Genomic DNA, 22,935 nt, shown 5'->3' with positions numbered 1-22,935 from the left:
GATCTTTCTAAAGAAAGACTCTTTAGCCAAACACAAAGTTAAGTTATCTTTCCTCTCTAAATAGTATTTCATGAGTTAGTATATTCTCAATGCACTATAATAATTTGTCATAAGGTAGTCTTAACATGTTCCCCAAAATGTAATTGGTTAAATCAATCTGAAATAATAGAGGCTAATGTATAATTTAGCATGACAAGGGTGTTTGTTGCTTTCTATTTTTAAGGATAGTCTATCAAAAGCCTTCTTATTCTGCAAGACTCAGGGTCACCAATATTTAATATACAAAAAACTACTAAACTTAATAAATGAATTCAGCAATGTAGCAGGATACAAAATAAATACCCAGAAATCTATGGCTTTTTAATACACCAATAATGAACTCACAGAAAAAGAAACTAAAAAAAAAACAATCCCATTCACCATTGCACCAAAAATTAAGATACCTAGGAATAAACTTAACTAAGGAAGTAAAAGACCTGTACTCAGAAAACTACAGGACATTGAAAAAAGAGATAGATAAAGACATAAACAAGTGGAAGAACATACCGTGTTCATGGATTGGTAGAATCAACATCATTAAAATGTGCATACTACCCAAAGTAATTTATAGATTCAATGCAATCCCTATTAAAATACCAGTGGCATACTTCACAGACCGAGAACAAACTCTCCAAAAATTCATCTGGAATAAAAAAAGACCCTGAATAGCTGCAGCAATCCTGAGAAAGAAGAACAAAGCCGGAGGTATCACAATACCAGATATCAAGCTATATTACAAAGCCACTGTTCTCAAAACTGCCTAGTACTGGCACAAGAACCAATGGAATAGAACAGAGAACCCAAATGGAATAGAACAGAGAACCCCAAAATCAATCCAAGCCATTATGCTCAATTAATATTTGACAAAGGAGGCAAGAGCATACAAAGGAGTCAAGACAGTCTCTAATAAATGGTGGTGGGAAATTTGGACAGATACATGCAAGAAAAAATGAAACTGGGTCACCATCTTACACCATCTTACACAAAAATATACTCAAAATGGCTAAAGGACTTAAATGTAAGATGGGAAACCATAAAAATCCTACAAGACTCCATAGGCAGCAAAATATCAGACATATATACTAGCAATATCTTTACTGATACAGCTCCTAGGGCAATGGAGACAAAGGAGAAAATAAACAAATGGGACTACATCAAAATAAAAAGCTTCTGCACAGCAAAAGAAACCATCAACAAAACAACAAGAAAGCCCACTGCATGGGAGAACATATTTGCCAATGCTCTCTCAGATAAGGGTTTAATCACCAAAATTTACAGGGAACTCATACAACTTAACAAAAGGAAGATAAAGAATCCAATCAAAAAATGGGCAAAGGACCTAAGTAGACAATTTTCAAAAGAGGACATATAGAAGGCCAAGAGACATATGAAAATATGCTCAAAGTCACTAATCATCTGAGAGATGCAAATTGAAATGACAATGAGGTACCATCTCACAACTGTCAGAATGGCTATCATCAACAAATCAACAAATGACAAGTGCTGGAGAGGATGTGGAGAAAAGGGAACCCTCGTGCACTGCTGGTGGAGCCAGCAGACTGGTGCAGCCACTGTGAAAAATAGTATGGAGATTTCTCAAGAAAATTTAAAATGGAACTCCCATTTGACCCAGTGATCCCACTTCTGGGAATATATCCCAAGAAACCAGAAACACCAATCAGAAAGGACATATGCACCCCTATGTTCATAGCAGCATGTTTTATAATAGCTAAGATTTGGAAACAGCTAAGTGCCCATCTGCAGATGAGTGGATTACTACACTATGGAATACTACGCTGCTGTAAAAAAAGAAAGAACTCTTACTATTTGCAACAGCATGGATGGACATGGAGAGCATTATGCTAAGCAAAATAAGCCAGTTGGAGAAAGATAAATATCACATGATCTCATTCATATGTGGGATATAATGAACAACATAAACTGATGAACAAAAATAGATCCAGAGACAAAGAAACACTGAACAGACCGTCCAACCTCAGAGAGAAGGCAGGAGGGGGAGGGAGGTAAGAGATCAACCAAAGGTCTTATATGCATGCATATTAGCATAACCAATGGACACAGACACTGGGGCAGGGTGGTGGGGGCTTGTCCTGGTGGGCGGGAGTGGCGGGGGGGGGTCAATTGGGGAAAAAGGCAACATATGTAATATTTTAAACAATAAAAATAAATATATAAACCAATGTGTGACCTCAGGAGTGCTAAACTGAAATAAACCCAGGCCCCATTTACACATTTATTTTCTGAAAAGAATATATATATATATATTTAAATTACCTTCTTTCAGAGAACATCTATCAGTTGGAAGGGACTTTCGTTTTGTATTGTGGTGGTTAATGTGGTCTTAATGTGTGGTGTTTATCATCTGCTTAAAATCCTCATGTTTTATGAAGATTCTATATAACACATACAAACATCAAACCTTGTCATAACTGTGAGTTCCCCAGAACTACTTACAAAAGGCAGAATTTGATTGATAGCAAGCAACTGTATGCATTAACAATTTTTAGCTTTTACCCTTATTTAGCTTTGACCCATGCAATTACATGACCCAAAGGACAAAAATGCAGCTGTTTACAAATATTCAAAGTGATTCCTAAATGGCATGATAGTTCTTGTCTGTCCTGAAGATTCTAGACTCAGGCCAACCATATAATATTTTGTGATTTTCCCACCTGAAGATTTTGTTCAGATTTGAGAGAAGTTGTTGAGGGTTATCATCCTAATGTAGTTGGAACTGATTTCCAGAGACTCCAACCAAACATCTATTCATCCATTACACAACCATTGATGAGCCTTCACTATGTGCCAGTTATGATACCATATGTTGAGGACCGAGATAAATATGACATCATCCTTACCCTTGATGACAGGACAAGCTCTAATGTAATGCAAAACATGTTTTGAGAACATAGACAAGGGACAATTCACCCAGGTAGTCTAAGTTCATCTTCACATGCATTTTCAAGTTTTGCTTGTTCAGTAATTTTCCTCCAAGACCTCAATCTTGAGGAAAGCCTTCCCTTAATATTTCAAGGCATCTTTAGGAGGCATCTCACATAATCTCTCCATTCTCCCACCAGGCCTCCACGTCCACTGGTCATCCCAGTCTCCTTGATGCTCTGTCACTGACAGGCCAGGGCATCTCATGGTTGGAGTGATATTGAGTGAAGGAGGTTCCTCTCTCACAGTCAGTGTCACACTTTGTTTTCTAGTCAGCTAAGCAGCTTTCAGCTTCTGTCCATAATCTCCTTCTCCACAGAGCTCATACTCACTTGTGGCAGGGACCAGAATTATTGGAACCCATTGGAGAGAGAGACAGACACACAGACAGACACTAGACCAAGCCCTTTAAAGCTCTTTGCACTCTCCTGCATGAGTGCGTATACTTCTTACTATTCAAGGCGGGTGCCCGGCTACTCTCTGTGAGACTACCAGTTTTTGCACAATCTTGCCAACCCCAGATATTGTCAATTTGGCTTCTACTAATCTGATAGGTGAAAAATGGAACCTCATCAATTTCTCCCTGAGGAGTGAGGTTGAACATTATATTGGACGCACCTTATCTGCCTACTTATCTCTCTTGGCCTCACTTGCTTCTGGGGCTCTCAGTTTCTTACTTTGCCTTTGCTGTAGCAGCAACCAAGGGCCCTCACACATGCCTGTGAGAGTCCTTCCCAGAGGCAAGCAGTTCCCTGCTCAGGAATGCAGGATGCACTTTGGCTGTCAGTGTGGTCAGGCCTACCAGCTCTATGACTCCTCCGGCCACTGACTGGTGAAAGGCCACACCACAGGCACAAGATCCGACTTCTGAGCTGAAAGTCACAGCGTGGGGGAGTTCAGCTCCATCAGACTTTCAACAATGAAGAAGCAGAAGATGATAGGGATCCAGAGAGATAAATCTCATCTCCTCACTCACTTCCACGGCCCGCTGTAAGGCACAATATCTGTACACGAGCTGTTCTGAAGATAGCCCATGCGGCAAGTAGACAGGCATGCCATTCATCTCTCTTTTTGGCTTTTCGTGAAGCAGTGGCCAGAGTATAACAAATCACCTTTGATGGCTCCCTCCCTTCCTCACCTCCTTTTTCCCTCAAAGCCTGCAGCAGCTTGTAGTGTGCGTGTGCGTGTGCGTGTGTGTGTGTGTGTGTGTGTGTGTGTGTGTGTAGGTAACAGGATTCATTACCAACTTCTGAAGAATGTGATGCATGGATTGGGTCTGTTTCAGCAAGATGACTCTGGAGACATAATGGAAACTGAGTAGGACTTAGGGAGAGACAAAGACAAGGAGACATGATTTTAGAAGTTTATTCCACTGGGACAGGGGCTAGAGTGAGGGCGGTGGAAGTGGAAATAAAGAATCATATTCAAGAGAGTTTGGGGAAATGAGTGATTAGCTCATACATGGGAAAAATGTAGAGGGAGAAAATATAAAGCATGGGATAACAATATTGTTTAGGTTTGAGCAGACTGAGAAAGACAAGTCAGAAGGTATGGGAATTTGAAGAAAATAGAATTTAAATAAGGAGAGACTGACTGCCCAGCATTACAGAAAGGCCCAATAGCCTAAGAATGTGGGAGGACAAGCCCACCATCAGGCATGGCTTCAATAACAGTATTACAGGAGGGATGGAGTCCAGAGGAGACAGTGGATTTCAAACACGGATAGGTCGGTAAAAGAAGATGATTAAAGAATGGTCTGAAGTACGAGAGGGAACCCAGGGGAAAATCCGGGGTACAGGAGAACAGAGGGCATGGGAGCCCCGAGTTAGAGAGGCCAGGGTTGCAATTTTAATGCAGGGCAAGGGGAATGTGTTGATATTTCTCAAGCAAGAAAGTAGAAGTATTTGGGGGAAAAGCTGGAAGGGAGATGCTTATTAGTAACTGTAAAGAGGCTCCAGAGAATTCGGGGAGTGGGAAAAGAAGGGATTGGGGGAGAGTTCTTATTGCCAAGTAAAGGTGCCACTTTTAATGATTCCTAGTTTTGTGAAAATTTAGCCTCCATTTTCTAGCTAGCCCTGGGGGTCTACAGTCATCAGTGTGTTTGGATTTATGGTTTTCTGGGAGGCCATGCTGTCCCCAATTACTACATATTACCAGTGCCTGGGAGACCACCAATACAAATCTACTGCCTTGAAAATTAACTGTTTACAAATGCTTCTGGGTCAGTACCCTCCATTGTGGTTGTGAAGATGAGAAACATGCACTGTGGCAATTAAATACTAGGAATGTCAGGGGTTCCAGGAGGTAGGAGAGGGGTTCTGAGGATTTGAAAGAGGAGGGCATTAGTGATAAAATGCACCTACTTCATTATTCTTATTTAGGACAATGACTTCTTCTAAATCCCAATAAACGAACTGCTCCTTACATTAAGTTATTACTTCTCCAGCAAGCATTCACACACACACACACACACACACACCTCCCCCTCTTTTTTTAAAGTAAACTCCAGAGAATGCAAAAAGAAACTCCCTACCAGTCTGTGTGAATTGCTGCAAATCCAAAAGAGGAACCAAATCAAAAGAATATGTTTCAACTGTTTAATATGTGACTTATGCTCCATAATCAAGATGTCTGGCTGAGCTGTTTTTTAATTCGGTGTCAGAAGTATATCCTGCAGCTAAAATCCTCAATTACCGCAAGCCTCCTTCCAAAGCAATTACAAAGTGTCTTGCAAGTTTTTAATTAATGTGTTATTTAAAAAATATCATAAGCAAAAGTTAATAGGATGAAGAGTTCAAAAGAACACCTCACAATGTCTAGAAATTTGCTTCTGGATTCATTGAAAAATGAATGGCAAAATGAGATCACGGACAGAGCTGTTTTTTTAAGGACAGGCCTGAGTCTGTACTCAAAGGTACATGGGCCCAGTCAGGTATTATCCACTTTGGGAAGTTACTAAATTATTCCCTCATTTTAGGGACGCCCTCCAGTCCTTTGGCTCTCTTCAGAGGTGACACTGAGACACTGGGATTGGTTTGGGGACATAGTCAAAGGCAGTGCAGAGCTTGGATGGGTAAGAGATTAGATATATGATAGAGAATCACCACTTTTTAAAGAAAGGAGGATGGTAATAAATTAATGAAAATTACTTTCTTACTCCTTATAAACTGACTTTGGGAGAAATTCATCCAGGGACCTTTTGAAGGTGTCTTAAGAAATGGCAGTATTATTGAAATAAACTCTAAAATGACTACTTTGGAGAGGAAAACACACATGGAGATATATAGTCCTTCAAAGCTTGCTATAGAGTGGAGGGCTTATACTTGGCATACTATTTTTTATGTATTTTAAAGAAAATTTGTGCCAAGGATTGTCTACATCCTTATATATTTTAAACGTCATTACTTTATAGCCATATTGCCTATTTCCTCTGTGTGGTGACAGAAAGCATTTTTATATGCACTGAATTCAAAAGTCTTCAGCAGACAGGTGGCTGATGAATTACCGGATCTTTAATTCACAATTTAACTTGTTATACTCATTTGCTTTATTGTGTGTAATACACACAAACCCTAAATGACTCGCACAAACTATTTTTTACTCATAAAAACATGCCAAAACCTTTTCAGAGAGTTGTTTTTGTCTCTCTTTAGAGAGCTCAATCTTCAGTGTGTATAAACAAGCAAATGCTTTGATATTCAAATTAATGAAAGCACTAGAAATGAGAAATGAATCCATCTGAAAATTATACGCTTCCATTTGAGTCATGAAAAGCTCACATACCAAAAACTTATTGGAAGAGGGTATCTACCGTACATGCAATGAAAAACTCCTCTGCAGGTAAAACAGATAGAAAGGTTATTTTATAGTTAATCACAAAATCTGACTTTCTGGTTCTGCTCCCGCCACAATAGTAAGTAGCTGAAAGTTCGGACTTTGAGGTCAGGGAGATATGGATTTAAAGAACGACTCAGCTATTTGACCTTGTATGACTCTGAGCAAGGTAATTAACTTTTTTGAGCTTTAATTTATTCATCAAAAATAAGAAAATACTGACAATATTTGTTTCACAAAGTGATTTTAAGGATTAAATAGAAGAATACAGGTAACATTCTTAGCATAGTATCTGGGGCTTAATTAGTTGTTATTATTAATATAATTATTAAGTTGAGCTACTTTATTCTGGGCATCAGTTTTTCTCCAATAAAATGGGATGATTACCTAATTGATCAGTGAGAAATAAATGAGACAACATAGAACATTTTAATGCTATGCAGTGCTGGATATTGTCATGAAATGCATAACGTTTTTTTTACCTGCCTTACAAAGAACAATAAAAGACCGCATTCCCCATGCCATTTCAGACTGGACACAAAGGGTTTGGTCATTTCCATCTGAGATGCTTGAGTTTCTCCCAGCTTCACCAACAGATGGAATCATAGTAGGTATAACAAAGCAAATTTCACTGGTCCCTTCTCCTTAGACTCAGGCAGGACCTGCAAGCAACCCCACACCACACATCCTCAGAGTCGCACTCAGGAATGTCTGCTGGCCCCACAAGGTATCTCCTATGTGCTCACAAACATCTCTTTTAGTTCCTGTCACATGGCACTTATCAGGCTCTTCTTCTCCTACTTCAGCTTTCCTGTAACAATCAGGCTGATGGGGGCGGAGGAAGCCACACAAATGACCGGTCTAGTGGTCCACGAGGGAGTCAGGGTCCAACTATTCTGCATGTCAATATAAACCTACCTTTGCTGAGGGAAACCCCCCAGAAGTTTTCACCAGTGCCTGAACCAAGTCTTGGCGGCCCTGTGCACCATGATGGGATTCTGAGATCAAGCTCTTTCCCAGGTTCTCACTAAGAAAAGAGAAGTGAGTCCCCTCTGCTCTGGTATCCTCTGACCTAGCTTTTCTTTCTCACCCCCACCCAGGCTCTGCTTGGGGGAGGAAGGTGTAGGGCCCTTCCTCTGGTCCAGTCCTCAGCTGGGCTCTCTCCTGGCTTCCCTCCAGCTCTCTCCATCACAAGACATGTGTGGAATATAGAACAAAAATGGTGCTGGAAAAGTAAGAAATGCCCCCTGCCTTCTCTCCCTCCAGGCTGACTACTTGGAAGAGGTGAAGTAGTTCATTTTTTTTTTTTTACTATATTCAGTGTGGTCATTGTTGTTCTGCAATGCATTTTCAATGTGTCTAGAATCTTCTTTTTCTCATTCTGGCTGAGAGGAAATTCTCCCTTTTCTTTTTTTTGCTCCCTCAATGAAATAGACAAGGGTGTGTGTGGCCTAAGGGAGAAGAAACAGGGCCCTTGAGACCTGGGATCTTCATATTGCTTTCTAAATACCCCGACAAGTCACCAGGGAGGAAAAGGAAGAAGGGATTCAAGTGGACATTTCTCTCTGGGAAAATCTGAGAATAAGAGACTCTGTACAGAAAGCCCTGTGACCCAACAACACTTACCAGAAGCTCTTCTCCCTAATGACACCCTAATAATCCCAGGAGCAACTGAACCCGGAGAGTAACAGGGGCCCCCACCCATGGTGGTGACCTCTGCAGCCAGTACTGAGCCATATACCCAAGAGCTGAATGACCACTCAGAGGCTGGATTAAGAAATTTTAAATGAACCGGAGGCAACTGTTAAAATATAACATTTTCCCAGCCTTAGAAATCTTCAAAACCAAAAGGACACTAGGGACATATAAGGATCTCTCATAGAATACTAAAGGTAGATTTTAAAATTTATTTATTATTTTTTGTATCATGAGTTACAGTCAGGTAGTCCTCGGGGAATGAAATTCTGATTTGATGTTAATCTAATCCTAGTGGAGAAGTTCAGGTATGTGTGGGTAGGTGTAGCATCTTGGCCCAACTTGGCAATGAGGGGACCTGATTTCCCAAATCAAACTGGATCCCTTGGCCGTCCACTGAGTTGTCCTGACTCTGTAAGATGACCTCAGGATATGCAGATGACTTGGGAATGGCTGAAACTTGAAGGTGCCCTTGTTTTAGAGAGGATGCTATAGGTGCAGCCTGGTCCAGATCTGATAGAGACACGTGACCAGAAAAATAATAATTAAGGGACAGAAATAACCCAAGACAGTGTTCTTGATATATAAGGATGAAGGAGAGACATTGAAAAATAAACTCTGTATAAGTTATATGTGGTTCTGAGGAGTGAACAACACTTTCACGGGAATATCCATGGGTCAAGTGCCCAATACATACTTCCAGAAAGAACTAGGAATGTTTTGCCTATAAAAAATAACCCACAGAGAGAACGGAAAGCCACTTCACCTAGCCAAAATAACACCAATGAGTAAAAGCTACAGGAAGACAGATTTCAAAGACATTTAAGATAAAATGTTTTAACAACCAAAGATGAAACAAGTTACCTCTGCAGCCTATATGATAAAATTGAGAATCAGAAAACCATGAATGGGAATCCTGATGTTTAACTCATACTGATTCTGCTACTCAATTTTTTGGGGAGTCTCTTTTTCGCCTGAGGATGATGACTAATAATACTTCCCTAGAATGTTGAAGGATTAATGATATAAATATATATAAAGCCCTTACATAGAATCTGGCACTTAAGAAGACTTAATCAATGGAAACTTATTGTTACTGCTTTTGTGTTAATAACTGGAGAAAGTAGAAGTTGCCAACTGCAGACAGAGGAGATGGTTAGCTTTGGGGAATTGACATCATGTAAACAATGTTTGTCCCTGTATTTTAAACAAACTACAACTTTAAACTGACAGCTCAAAAGAGATGAAGTTAATTGTGTCCACTGGCAAGAGAAAACTCAAAATGTGTAAGTCTGTTCACTGCATCTCTCCATCCCACCCATGTGACCTGAAACTGTACATCCCAGCAAATAAACCAGGCGGATCAATAAAGTTTAAACAAGAATTCCCACATGAGGTAATGCAGGGAAAAAACCCATCAAATTGGATTATGACATAAAGGGCCTCCCTGTACATGTTGGAAATACCTATAAGTGATTTTCTATGACCTGAAGCAGACTACCAAGGGCTAGTGATTATATAAATAAAGGAGCAGGAAGGTAGCAACCATACTTAGGGTTTGCTGGGGTCCAACCCCAGCAGGTCCAGGGGTCCCCAAAGGTGTGGACGGAGTCGGCGAAGAAGGAATGACACAGAGACAGCGTTCAGTTGATCAGCAGCCTAGCCAGGATCTCTAGCCAGGATCTCCAGCCAAGTTCTGGTCTGGATCTCCAGCGAAGTTCTGGCTAGGATCTCCAGCCAGGTTCTGTCTCCATGTTCTCTTGCTAGGTTCTCCAGCCAGGTTCTGTAGACATGTTCCCTCACTGGGTTCTCCAGCCAGGTTCTGTCCAGGTTCTCCAGCCAGGTTCAGTCACCAGGTTCTAGTCAGGTTCTCTTGCCATGTTCTATCCAGGTTCTGTAGCCAGGTTCTGTCTCTAGGTTCTTCAGCCAGGTTCTCTCGCTAGGTTCTGTCTCTAGGTTCTGTTGCCAGTTTCTGTCCAGGATCTTTTGCCATGTTCTCTCCAGCGAAGTTCTTCTGTCTCTAGGTTCTGTGTAGGTTCTGTCTTCTAAGTTCTGTCTCTTGCTGTCTTGTTACATCTGTATTTATACCAGTTGATTCAATCCTATCAATCTCTATTACAAAGGTTAGGGCGTTTCTTATCTCCATTCCAGGGAGTAAAGATTATGTAGCTTAAGCATGATTTTTCGTAGTTAAAGTGATTAGTTACCCGCCTGGCACTTAGTTGAGGGGTTTTATTCCCTCCCTAACTTCAGGGGAAAATCCCTACATGGGGAAACAACCTTTCTCAGAGAGGAGACCTTGGTTAAAACACATAGTGCCAAGAAGGTGAGCAAACATATTAAGAACAGTATGCCATATATGCCAGGTCCCTTGAAACAGCAAGGATGGACCGGCTCCCGACAAGGGTTATTCAAGACAATGAGTACGCATAAAGCTGCCATTTGAAATGAGAATGTCTAATCCGGTTCTATAAGGAATTAATAAACTGATCTTTGAGTTACTTGACACACTTGAGCAAACCGCTTTCAGAAAGACAAACACACTGTCTCAGCTGGAGAATTAAAGGTAAGCCCTGTCTTGAATGTAATAAGAACTCATAACACATCTCAATCTGTTTTTTGGTTTTAGAGATTGTCTTTATTAGATGGGTATCAAAAGGATGCTTCTGGGATTAGCAAAGAAGAGGAAAGGACTAATAAATTTAAGCTCTTTTTCATAGTCAGCTTAAAAAAATAAAAAACAAGATGATATTACAGATGACGCTGTACAGAAAGCAGCTCCTTCAAGGTCTTATTCGAAGTGTGAAAAAACCTCATTCCAATGATACCTGCTTTATCCAATCATTTGTTTCAACTAAAAGCAGCTCCCAATCCTAGACACTGAACTGATGAGCTCAGGCTCAGCAGTCCACATGGATCCTTCTGTTTATGAAATGGCCATGCTGTTACCGAGGAGCAAAGAGAAACGCACACCTGTCTCCACACCCGCCACAGACAGCCCCCCCTCCCCTGCCCCCCGCTTCCCGGCTCACAGCAGGGCCAGTGACTCTCCTTATCAGGTTCCTGCTGGTTCAGCTCCTAATGGCCTTCCTCAATTCCCATTCTGTCTGCTTCACTTTGGGCTGACACAGCAAACGCACACACACGGAAGGCTTTGCAGCCTGGCAGGAGCCAGAGACTTGAAACAAAGAAGGCTCCTTTCAGATTTATTTATTTATTTATTTGTTTGTTTGCAATTCTCTCCCTCCATCAATGGTCAAGGATTTCGGTGGCTGGCGCCAGGGAAAGGCACTGGGAGAAATCAATTTTCAATAACCTCAGAGATCACAGGGCACTGGATAATCAGCGGTAAGTCTTTGTGAAGAGCAAATCCTGTGTGAAAGAGGGCTCCTGGGTTTGTGCAAAGCACAGCTGAGGACAGGTGGGAGGGCCTCATAGAAATATGACACCTTGACTTCAGTACACCAAAACCATTTTGGATTCTGCTCCAATCGACTGTGTCATTGCCACAGAAATGTGGCCGGGCCGATTTTCTGACACAGGTCAAAGGTTGTGTCTAAAGAAATGCCTGCATGAGAGGGGCTCCAGAAATTATTTTGTGAACTTGAAGACTCTGTGAAAGTCAAGTTATAGAATTCAGACTATTAAGTGGACTAGTTGTCATCAGGGAATTGTGATTCAACATGGAAATGAACATTTACGATCATCATTTTTTTGACATTGAACTATACTGTAAATAGGGTTTGCTAGTTCCCTCTCTAGGGATTATTTCAAGTAGCAGAGGCTATCACATGCTCCTGGTTTCTTACAGAGCCACAGTCTGTCTTGTCGGCCTGACACACAAGGCAATTTATAATCAAGTCTCAGCTGCCCTTCAATCTGCATCTTTTCCCGACAACTTCCAAATCCTTTACTCCAGCCACACAGGAGTACTTCCTTTTTGTTCATTGGTTCATTTATTGATTCATACATCCTCCATTTATTCAGCATACACACAGCGTCTCATGTATTTATCTGAACAATCTCATAAGATGGGTAGAGTATTATCAATTTCTCCTGGAGCAGGGACGTAAATGCTCTGCTAAGGGATTTGAACTTAATCCCTGAAGGATATGCAGATTGACTTGGTTTGATTTTTATTTTGGAAACGTAACTCTGGAAGCATTAGAGTAGGCGGGTGTTCTGGGGTAATTGATAGTGGACACGGAGGATATTGTAACGATCCAAGCAAGGAGTAATAAAAGTATGAATTAATCCTGTGCCGATGGGAATAGGGAAACATGGAATCAATATGAGAAACATTTAGGGGGTAGAGTAATGGGAGGATATTGAAAAAGGACGTAAGGGAGAGGGAGGTTCCTGGAGGAGAGCTGAGTTTCTGACTTAGACAATGCTGGTGCCGTTAACGGAAATGGGAAATACAGGGAAAGCAGGTTTGTGGGAGAAAAGAAATCCTTTTATATCATCTGGCTTAGATACTGTGTGACAGCCACATTGAGATGCCACCAGGCTGTTTACCACATGAATCACGGCTCTTCTGAGAGAAAACATCAAAAATAATGTTTATAATATAAAGTATCTGATTTATTGTTTCCATCCTGCCCTTTTGCTTTCACCTAACTGATCAAAGACTCTAAGTGCTAATATCTTTTTTAACACCAACTTAGGAGTATTGGGGAGATAATGAAATACAGGCAACTGTTGGGTGAGTAAATTGACCCAGCCCTCCTGGAGGGCAGGTTAGCAGGATGAGTCTCAGTTAAAAGTGTGCCCGACCCTACGTGGTAGATCTTTAAAAAGCCACAATGGTTTGTAGCTCCTCCCAGCAAAATGTGGAGTCTATTTCTCTACCCCTTGAATCTGGGGTTGGCCCAAGAACTTGATGTGGGCGGTGGACATTAGAAAACCAACACAAGCAGAGGAGTGAAAAACATTTCCACAGTGGGGTTTGCCCTCTCTTACTGCTGGGAAACTGTCCTCCACCATGTGAACAAGCCCAAGCTAGCTTCCCACAGGAAGAAAGACAATGTAGAGAGAAACCCCACCCACCCAGTCATCTCAATCATGTCAGCTGCGCCAACTCAGAAAGGACCATGGCAAGGAAGCCGTGGGAGGAGACAAAGTGAATCCAGAGTGACAGTAGAGTTTGAGTGAAATGTTCGATTTGTGAAGAGAAGGCTGAGTCCAGGTAAGAGGTGACGGATGAAAGGACAAGTGCAGAGTCAGTCAGATGAAAGGCTAAGACGTAGTGGTGCACAGCTGCTCAGAATTTCAGGTTTTAGAAGCAGAACAGTTCTGGTTTGTCTGGGATCAATCAATACCACCATTAATTGGCATCAACGTGGGCCAACTTTGACTCATAGATACGTTTTCTATTGACTTAGCATTACCAATAGTGAGACAAGATCCACTGAGTACTCTCTCATCAACCTCCTCCTTCTCCTGGGATCCTTCATCTAGCTACTCCACAACACTTTAAAGTCTTCTTACAATACCCCCTGTCTCTTCACACGTACTTCTTCCAGGAACAACAGAAATAGCAGAAAACACAGCAGCTCCTCACTGGGGATACCTTCCCCACATATATCACAGCACCCAAAATTAGACCCCAGCCACACTTGGAAAGCTCAACTATACGTAGTTTTCATTGCTTTTCTGTCTTTTACATTCATGACTTCATGTTTAAAACAACCTGCTCTGTGATTCCTCCCTACTCATCAGAGTGGACAGTAAATTCTCTCAGTACGTAAGTTATTTTGCTAAAAACAACAACAACAAAGAACCATTGAGGGGGATTCAAATCAATTTTGAGAACACAAAAATCACAGACCCTGGAATATCCTGGAATCTTTGAGGAGGCTCTTGATTTAGTTGTTGGGGTGTGATAAGCTCAAAGACAAACTGATCTCCCTATCTTATTTTTTAAAATCATTAAGGCTCTTATTAGAAGCATCATTTTTAACATAAGCACATATGCATAGATACGTACATGTGTATATATACATGTGGTTATTTTTGTGTTTTTATACAAAAATGGGATTTTTCATTAACCATCGCCTGAGGGAACGTGCACCATGGTCATTACGAGGGCCAGCTTTGGAGCTACCCAGGAAGGTTTAAATCCCAGCTCTACCACTAAGCCTTGTGTGGACTTCAAGGTCATTCAGCCTCTCTCTGCTTTATTTTCTCAACTGTAATTGGTAGTTTGACATTTGAATGAAGTAATATATGCAGCTTAGAATAGATCCTGGAACATGGTAAGTAATATATATTTTAGTTACTATTATTAATTTTCTTTTCCTACTTGCCAAGCGGTAATGGACGTCCCTCTGAATAAACATAAAGCCTCATTTTTCAAAGTGGTGCAATATTTCGTTTTATTTTGTATTCTATAAGTTATTCAATGCCCTATTGATAAGTATTCAGATGTTTTCCCCATAATTTAGCTACTAAAAGCTCTATTATTGTGTGTGTGTATAAATTCAGGCCCTCACTTCCTTAGGATATCTTCCCCAAATTCAGATTATGAAGTGAAAGGGGATATACATTTTCAGTTTTGAAAATATTTTCCAATTAAGTTCTGAAACTCTTGTAATAACTCATATAATCAATAGCAGTACAAAGTACCCACACACACATTTGCCACCATTGAATAAAAACATTAAAAATATTTTAAACCAGAAACACCAATCAGAAAGGATATATGCACCCCTATGTTCATAGCAGCACCATTTACAATAGCTAAGATTTGGAAACAGCCTAAGGGCCCATCAGCAGATGAGTGGATAAAAAAACAGTGGTACAAAAAAAAACTAAGATGGCGGCATAGATAAACACCGGGAAATAGTCGCCTCCCACAACAATTGAGAAATATCCCAAAGGACGGAGCAAACATCGTCCAGAACAACAGGAAGGCTGGCTGAGTGTAATTTCTACAACTAGAAGAAAAGAAAAGCACGCTGAGAGCCAGAGGAGCTGCGGAGGCTGAGTGCAGAGGTATGGCGGCGGCTCGCGCGCGCGCACGCGTGCGCGCGTGGAAAGGGGGTGGCACCTGAGGACGCGGCTGTCTTTTTGAATCACAAGCTCCCGACTGCTCTGAACTCCGGTTCTGGGAAGTCTCTGGGGACCCAGGACTCATACGGGGAGAGGCTGCTCTGTCAGGGGGCAGCGGGCGAACTTGAGGGTGGATTTCCCTCAGAGGTGCTTGCAGCCGTTACCGGGACACTGAGACGAGCGACTCCGGGCGCGGAGAATCAGCCATAGCTTCTTTCTACGCCCTTTTGACTCCCTGAGACCCCGCCCCACCCAGGCTGCAGCAGAGGCTTTTGCATGTGAGTGTACCTAACTACAGCCCAGCCAAGCAGACCTGGAACTTCCAAGAGAAGGCCCAAGGCCCCGCAGCGGCTTGCATTGCTTCACAGCTGAGCCTCTTCGTGGCGGCTCCGGCAGTGTGGCCTCAGGCAGGGGCTGAATTAGCACCTCCTTAGATCCAGGAGCCACTGTACCCAGTGGTCAGAGGGGGACCATTCTCCCACTTCAGACACAGCTGCTTCCCACAGCCAATTGGCCTGGAGGTCAATTCCTCCCAGTGATCCTACAACAACCAAGGCACCAAGAGTGCACCAAGAGTGTCCACCCCAGGTAACTGGGGAGGCTGAGCCACTGGGCCCTACAGGACACCTGGCGCGCAGGGCCACTCTATCAACACAGGGAAGCAGCCAAAATGCGGAGACAAAGAAACAGGTCACAATTGGCAGAAACGGAGGAGGGCAGACGACTGGATATAGAGTTCAAGGCCACGTTTATAAGGTTTGTCAAGAATTTTATGGAAACCGCCGATAAATTTAATGAATCCCTCAAGGAGTATAGTGAGACCATGGAGGACATGAAAAAGGACCAACTAGAAATTAAGCATACACTGACTGAAATAAAGAATAATTTACAGAGATCCAACAGCAGACAAGAGGATCCCAAGAATCAAGTCAAAGATTTGAAATACAAAGAAACAAAAAATACCCAACCGAAAAAGAAAAAAGAAAAGAGATTCAAAAAATATGAAGATAGTGTAAGGAACCTCTGGGACAACTTCAAGCGTACCAACATCAGAATTATAGGGGTACCAGAAGGAGAGAGAGGGCAAGATATTGAAAACCTTTTTGAAGAAATAATGACAGAAAACTTCCCCCACCTGGTGAAAGAAATGGACTTACAAGTCCAGGAAGCACAGAGAACCCCAAACAAAAGGAATCCAAAAAGGACCACACCAAGACACATCATAATTAAAATGCCAAGAGCAAAAGATAAAGAGAGAATCTTAAAAGCAGCAAGAGAAAGACAGTCAGTTACCTACAAGGGAGTACCCATCCGACTGTCAGCTGATTTCTCAACAGAAACCATGCAGGCCAGAAGAGAGTGGCAAGAAATATTCAAAGAGATGAATAGCAAGAACCTGCAACCAAGATTACTTTATCCAGCAAAGCTATCATTCAGAATGGAAGGTCAGATAAAGAGCTTCACGGATAAGAAAAAGCTAAAGGAGTTCATCACCACCAAACCAGCATTATATGAATGCTGAAAGGTAGTCTTTAAGAAGAGGAAGAAGAAAAAGGAACTCTTACCATTTGCCACAGCATCGATGGAACTGGAGAGCGGATAAATACCACAAGATCTCACTTATTTGTGGAATATAATGAACAACATAAACTGATGAACAAGGACTGATCCAGAGACGGAGAGGCTGTGATTGGACTGTCGGGCCTTGGAGGGAAGGTAGGGGAGGGTGGAGGCAAGGGGGAAGGATCAACCAAAGGACTTATATGCAAGCATATAGACCTAACCAATGGACACGGACAACGGGGGGGGGGGGGGGTGAGGGGATGAGCGGGGGGGGGGGGTAGAGGGTACACATATGTAATATCTTAATCAATAAAAAAATATTAAAAAAAAAACAAAAAACAGTGGTACATCTACACAATGGAATACTACACCGCTATAAAAAAAAAAAAGGAACTTTTTACCATTTGCAACAGCATGGATGGAACTGGAGGTCATTTTGCTAAGCGACATAAGCCAGTTGGAAAAAGATAAATATCACATGATCTCACTCATATGTGGGATGTAATGATCAACATAATTTGATGAACAAGAATAGATCCAGAGACAAATGGCAGGGGCGAGGGTGGTTAGAGAGCAACCAAAGGACTTGTATGCATGCATATTAGCATAACCAATGGACATAGACACTGGGACGGTGGGGGCTTTCCCGGGGTGGGAATGGCTGCGGGGGGGGGGGGGGGCGCGTCAAGTGGGGAAAAAGGAGACATATGTAAAACTTTAGACAATACAAATTATTAAAAAAATATTTTTAACCAATCTAATGGCTATAAAATGGTATCTTTTCTTTTTTGCTTTTTTCTACCTATTAGTGAAGTTGAACTTCCCTTTGTATGATTCTTGCCTATTTGCATTTTACCTTTTATGAGTTTCTTATTTGTACCTTTGCTTGTTTTATTATTGTCTACTTCTCATCATTTTGTAGTGCTCTTTGATAGCACGTTTATTAACCCATTGTATGCCATGTGTACTCCTGTCTTTCAAGGCTTCATCATCCATGTTCTAATGAATGGCCACTCTTTAGACAATGACTGAATCAAAATCTCTGCTGGCCTCTGAGGATTTGTGGCTATTGAAGTATGAGCATGTAATGCAAATGCATTAGGATATATGCATATTTCCTATTATAAAATCAATACTTCTAAGAATCTCCCTGCCGTGAAACAACATCGCATCAATCTTCACAGTTTACCTTAAAAAAATAAACCTTTTCCTAAAAAGGGATATCTGGTTTATTCACTATCTCATTATGACCGTTTTACCAGGACAGTCTCGCAACCCAAAGCGTTGTGTTCTTCTCTGATACTTTATCGGATATATGACTCACTAAGAAGTTTACAGGAAGGGCCCTAGGACCCCTGTGGTTTTCAATTAGCTCAGGGCAGGCCTGGTGTATCTGAACACTCACTAGCTCAGGATCATGCAGTCTGTCTTATGGCTATGTGTTTTGTCTTCCCAATAAAATGGTAAACTCAGTTGTCATTTTTCATTTTGCTTTTCAGGAGCCCCGATGTTTTCTTGGATCCAGAACAAGGCCATTTGGCATTTCTCCCTCTGAGCAATGATCTATTTATGGACTTGTTTCTCTGGCACATTTCTCCTGACACAGTTCTCAAGACACAAAGAATGAAATTGGGCCAAGTGGCTTCTGAATATGGCAAATGGAATGAAGGAGCAGGAGATTCAGTCATTCAGTCAATCTACAAATACTAATTGAGTTTCTTTTATGAAATAGGCTGGGTGCCCACCTACCAATATGGTACAATTTGAGGAAATCATAAGATTTGTCTAAGCTAAAACACCTCCCTCCACAATAAAAATTCAGTTCCTAAATATCTTAGTAACGTTAGCCAAACCAGCAGTCTTAGAAAAAGAAACACAGGACTAATCAACAGGGGCAAGAAGAAAAGAAATGGAAGGGTTGCTCAAAGATAGGAAGGCATTCAAGGAAAACTAGTCACAGATGTATTTAGAGACAGAATTTATTTTTTTAATCTATAGCATGACCATTATAAACATATTTTTAAAGAAAATTAAGTTGATTTTATTTATTTTTTACATTCATTATCTTGTATTAGTTTTGGGTGTATAGCATAGTGGTTGGATAATCATATACTTTACAAAGTGTATATGATTATCACTTTACAAAGTGTTCCCCCCCCCCCGATATTTCCAGTACCCACCTGGCACCATACATATTTATTACAATATTATTGACTATATTCCCTACGCTGCACTTTATATCCTCATGACTATTTTGTAACTACCAATCTATACTTCCTAATCCCTTCACCTTTGTCACCCAGCGACCCTTACTCTCCGGCAATCATAAGTCTGTTCTCTGTATCTGTGAGTCTGTATCTATTTTGTTTGCCCATTTATTTTGTCCTTTAGATTCCACATATAAGTGAAATCATATGGTATTTGTCTTTCTCTGATTGACTTATTTCATTCACTTTTATGGCCAAGTAATATTCCATTATACATATGTATCACTACTTCTTTATTGTGTACTGATGGGTATTTGGGTTGCTTCCGTATCTTGGCTATTGTAAATAGCACTGCAATAAACATAGGGGTGCATATATTCTTTAGAATCAGTGTTTTGGGTTTCTTCAAATATATACTCAGAAGTAGAATTGCTGGATCATAAAACAGTTCCATTTTTTATTTTTTGAGAAACCTCCAAACTGTTTTTCATAGTGACACCATCAATCTGCATTTACACCAACAGTGCATGAGGGTTTCCTTTTGTCCACATCCTCGCCAATAATCATTCAAACACATATTTTTTTAAATATTTTATTTTATTTTTTTAATATTTTGTTTTATTGCTTAAAGTATTACAAAGAGTATTACATATGTCTCCTTTTTTTCCCCCTTGATATTCCCCCGGCCTCCCCTACCCCCCAGTGTCTTGTGTCCATTGGTTATGCTTATATGCATGCATACAAGACATATTTTTTTAAAGCACAAATACTGAGCATCAAATGATGAGGAAATCACATGGTTCAGACTTGGGAGTGCTGGCTACAACCTAAAATGGGGCTAAAAAAAGTAAAAGGAGAGAGATAGTAAAATGATAACTTTGTAAGAGCATAAGGGACACTGCTTGGGCTAATGAAGAAAATAAATGGTGTGCTCCTGACCTAAACCATAGCATGGACAGCAGGGTGAGGCAGAGCGGGGATGGAAGATACACTGGCTAAATGAGAACTGGATTTACCCAGTGCTCAGAAACACACTTAAATTCACTCTGTGATTTCATTTCTCAAGGAGCAGATGAAGTCATTAGGTGGACGACTCTGTAACTTATTCTGATGAACAGCTTTGTGGAGTGAGGGAAACATCCTTAAAATAGGAACATGAGAGTTCATGATAGCCAATGACAAATATTTCAAGAACTGCAGAGAAGAAAGGAGCAATATCCCTTAATCTAAAACTCTAGAAATGTTTAAAAGGACTAGGTGTATGTATGTAGAGTGGGGGGAGGGAAACTTGAGAGTGAAAATATGACTCAAAAACGATAAATGATTCTTCTGGGGAAGGAAAGGTGAGTTATCTAGACAGGACAGTATGACTACACAAGATTGGGTTTCAATAAGCTCCAATTTAAAGACTACATGCTAAAAAAGACACATAACCAAGATAAATGCATTACAATAAATTATAAGATTTGTAAGAACAGTAACAGCAAGAATAAACTAAAGGAACTAAGTGTTCAGAAAAAGTTAAGAGAGAAAATGGGGGTTTCATTGGCTCTGATTAGCATAAGAGAGATGGCAAATGGGGGCAGATGATGGAAAAGAAAAACATGGGATTTGGTAGTTCTCCTATTGATCGGGGAGGAGATAGGGACTTCAAAGTTGTCTGAGGGAGAGGGAGGGACGCCTTAGGGGTCAGCAGCAAGGGCTGTCTAAAATGGTCAAGAGAGTAGATAAAAAGATATGCAAAAGAAAGGTAGCTCATAGAAAAAGGACAGAAGAATGGAAAAATGTCAAAGGAGAAGCTATCTTGGGTGAAGTTCATATGGAGCTACTGATCAGGTGAAATTTGTGTTTAGCAGGCCCTCAATCTAGTGCATTTATAAACACAAACATGCTTAAGAATGCACATGCGCATGTCGGATATTGTAGGAGTAAGCCAGTGTTGGTTAGGTAATACACAGTTCTGAACGTTGGAAGAAGTTACGATCCTTTGTTCATTTTCAACATGTCTGTATCTAAATGGTGTTGCCGATATAAGAGTAAATAAAAGAGAAGGCAACTGACATTTATTAAGAAGGAGATTTAGAAACAGCTTAGACATTCCTTACAATAATCATATGAGGTAGATGTTACTGACCCACTTTTCGATGAGGAGCTTGAAAGTCAGAAACGTTAAATATCTTGCCCAGGTGAAAGCCAACAAAGAAGAACTGATAATTACCTACACACTCATCTCATTCTATACTATGTATATCTCTGGGGCAGGACAAGGACATCACAAACTATTTTTTTATAAGTATATTTTTACTGATTTCAGAAAGGAAGGAGAGGGAGAAAGAGAGATAGAAACATCGATGAGAGAGAATCATCGGTCAGCTGCCTCCTGCATGCCCCCACTGAAGATGGAGCCCACAACCTGGGCATGTGCCCTCACCAGGAATCAAACTGTGACCTCCTCCTTCATAGGTTGGTGCTCAACCACTGAGCCACACCAACCAGGCTATCACAAACTCCTTAAGCATTAGGTGGCATAATAGCTTATTGCCTACACAGCTCTGGGGCAAGCCTCTCAACTGACACCATCTAGCGAAAATGCATTTGTTAAGAGCAATCATTCGAAATCTCTAACCCAGCATATTTTTGCCTCACTCTCCCCTACCCTTTGCCCAATTAAGTTGCTCCATTCGGCATCTAGCTTTCAACTCTCAGAAGCTCAGGGTAATTCCATTCATTCATGACTCCTTTAGCTCACTTACTCATTCACTTACTCTTCCATTCATTTACCCATTCAATAAATATTTGCTGCATACTCAAATATGTCTAATAATCAAAGAAAAGCAATGTGTCCAGTTTCAACTGTTGCCTGCCATGAAGACCTCAATCAGCCTCTCCAGGTTTTGCCTATTCATCCACTTGAATTTTTCTGGTGATTTTCATCCAAATGGTTTTGGTTTCTCCAACTCTACAGAGGTAAAGGGCGTGGGACCTTTATTTCTTTATTGAATTTGATGCTTTCAAACCCACCCAGCCCTATATGGCAGGCCCTATCCTTCTATTTTAGGTTCGTATTAAGTGGTTCTTTCTGGACCAGTTCAGACCCCTCCTCCCTCTGACCTCTTCATTTTCCTTTGCAAGCAGCCCCACTCTCCACCCACCTACAGTTTTAAAATCAAGGCTGAGAGCCTTCTCAGCTCCTCTGGGTAATCTCAGACACACTTCATATTAAAACAGGAACACAGTAACCATAAAACTCAATAGCTTTAGGTAAGTAATTTTGGGCAAATTAGGTAAAGTGATTCCTGTATGAATGCTGAGCATGCACTCTGTTTACCAGAGAACACTTCCCAGTCACATCAAAGAGAAACGCATCTGATCCCAGGGTGATTTATATCTGCAACCAACACAGGCATTTCCATCTGATTCATCCGACATGCTTTGAATTTCAATTGTGAAATGAACAGTAAAAACTTGAGCCTTGCATTCCTGGAATAGTTACTTCATCTCCCTTCATTTTCTATAGAACAATGATGCTGCTGAATTAGTAATGGTGTATTAATAAATGAGCACTTTTGCAGAATTTTAGAAT

The 22,935-nt window shown here is 41.0% G+C and overlaps 1 protein-coding gene across 5 annotated transcripts in view; it reads right to left on the bottom strand.

Annotated features, from left to right (window-relative positions):
- The window catches only part of PLPPR1 (phospholipid phosphatase related 1), a 193,747-nt gene that overhangs the window by 156,459 nt on the left and 14,353 nt on the right, over window positions 1-22,935 (bottom strand). The gene's annotated exons all lie outside the window — the stretch shown is intronic.

The sequence above is a fragment of the Myotis nattereri genome, assembly GCF_964212035.1.
Source record: "Myotis nattereri genome assembly, chromosome: 12".
NCBI lineage: Eukaryota > Metazoa > Chordata > Mammalia > Chiroptera > Vespertilionidae > Myotis > Myotis nattereri.
Note: the sequence above shows the minus strand (reverse complement) of the source record. Positions and strands in the feature narration are given on the sequence as shown.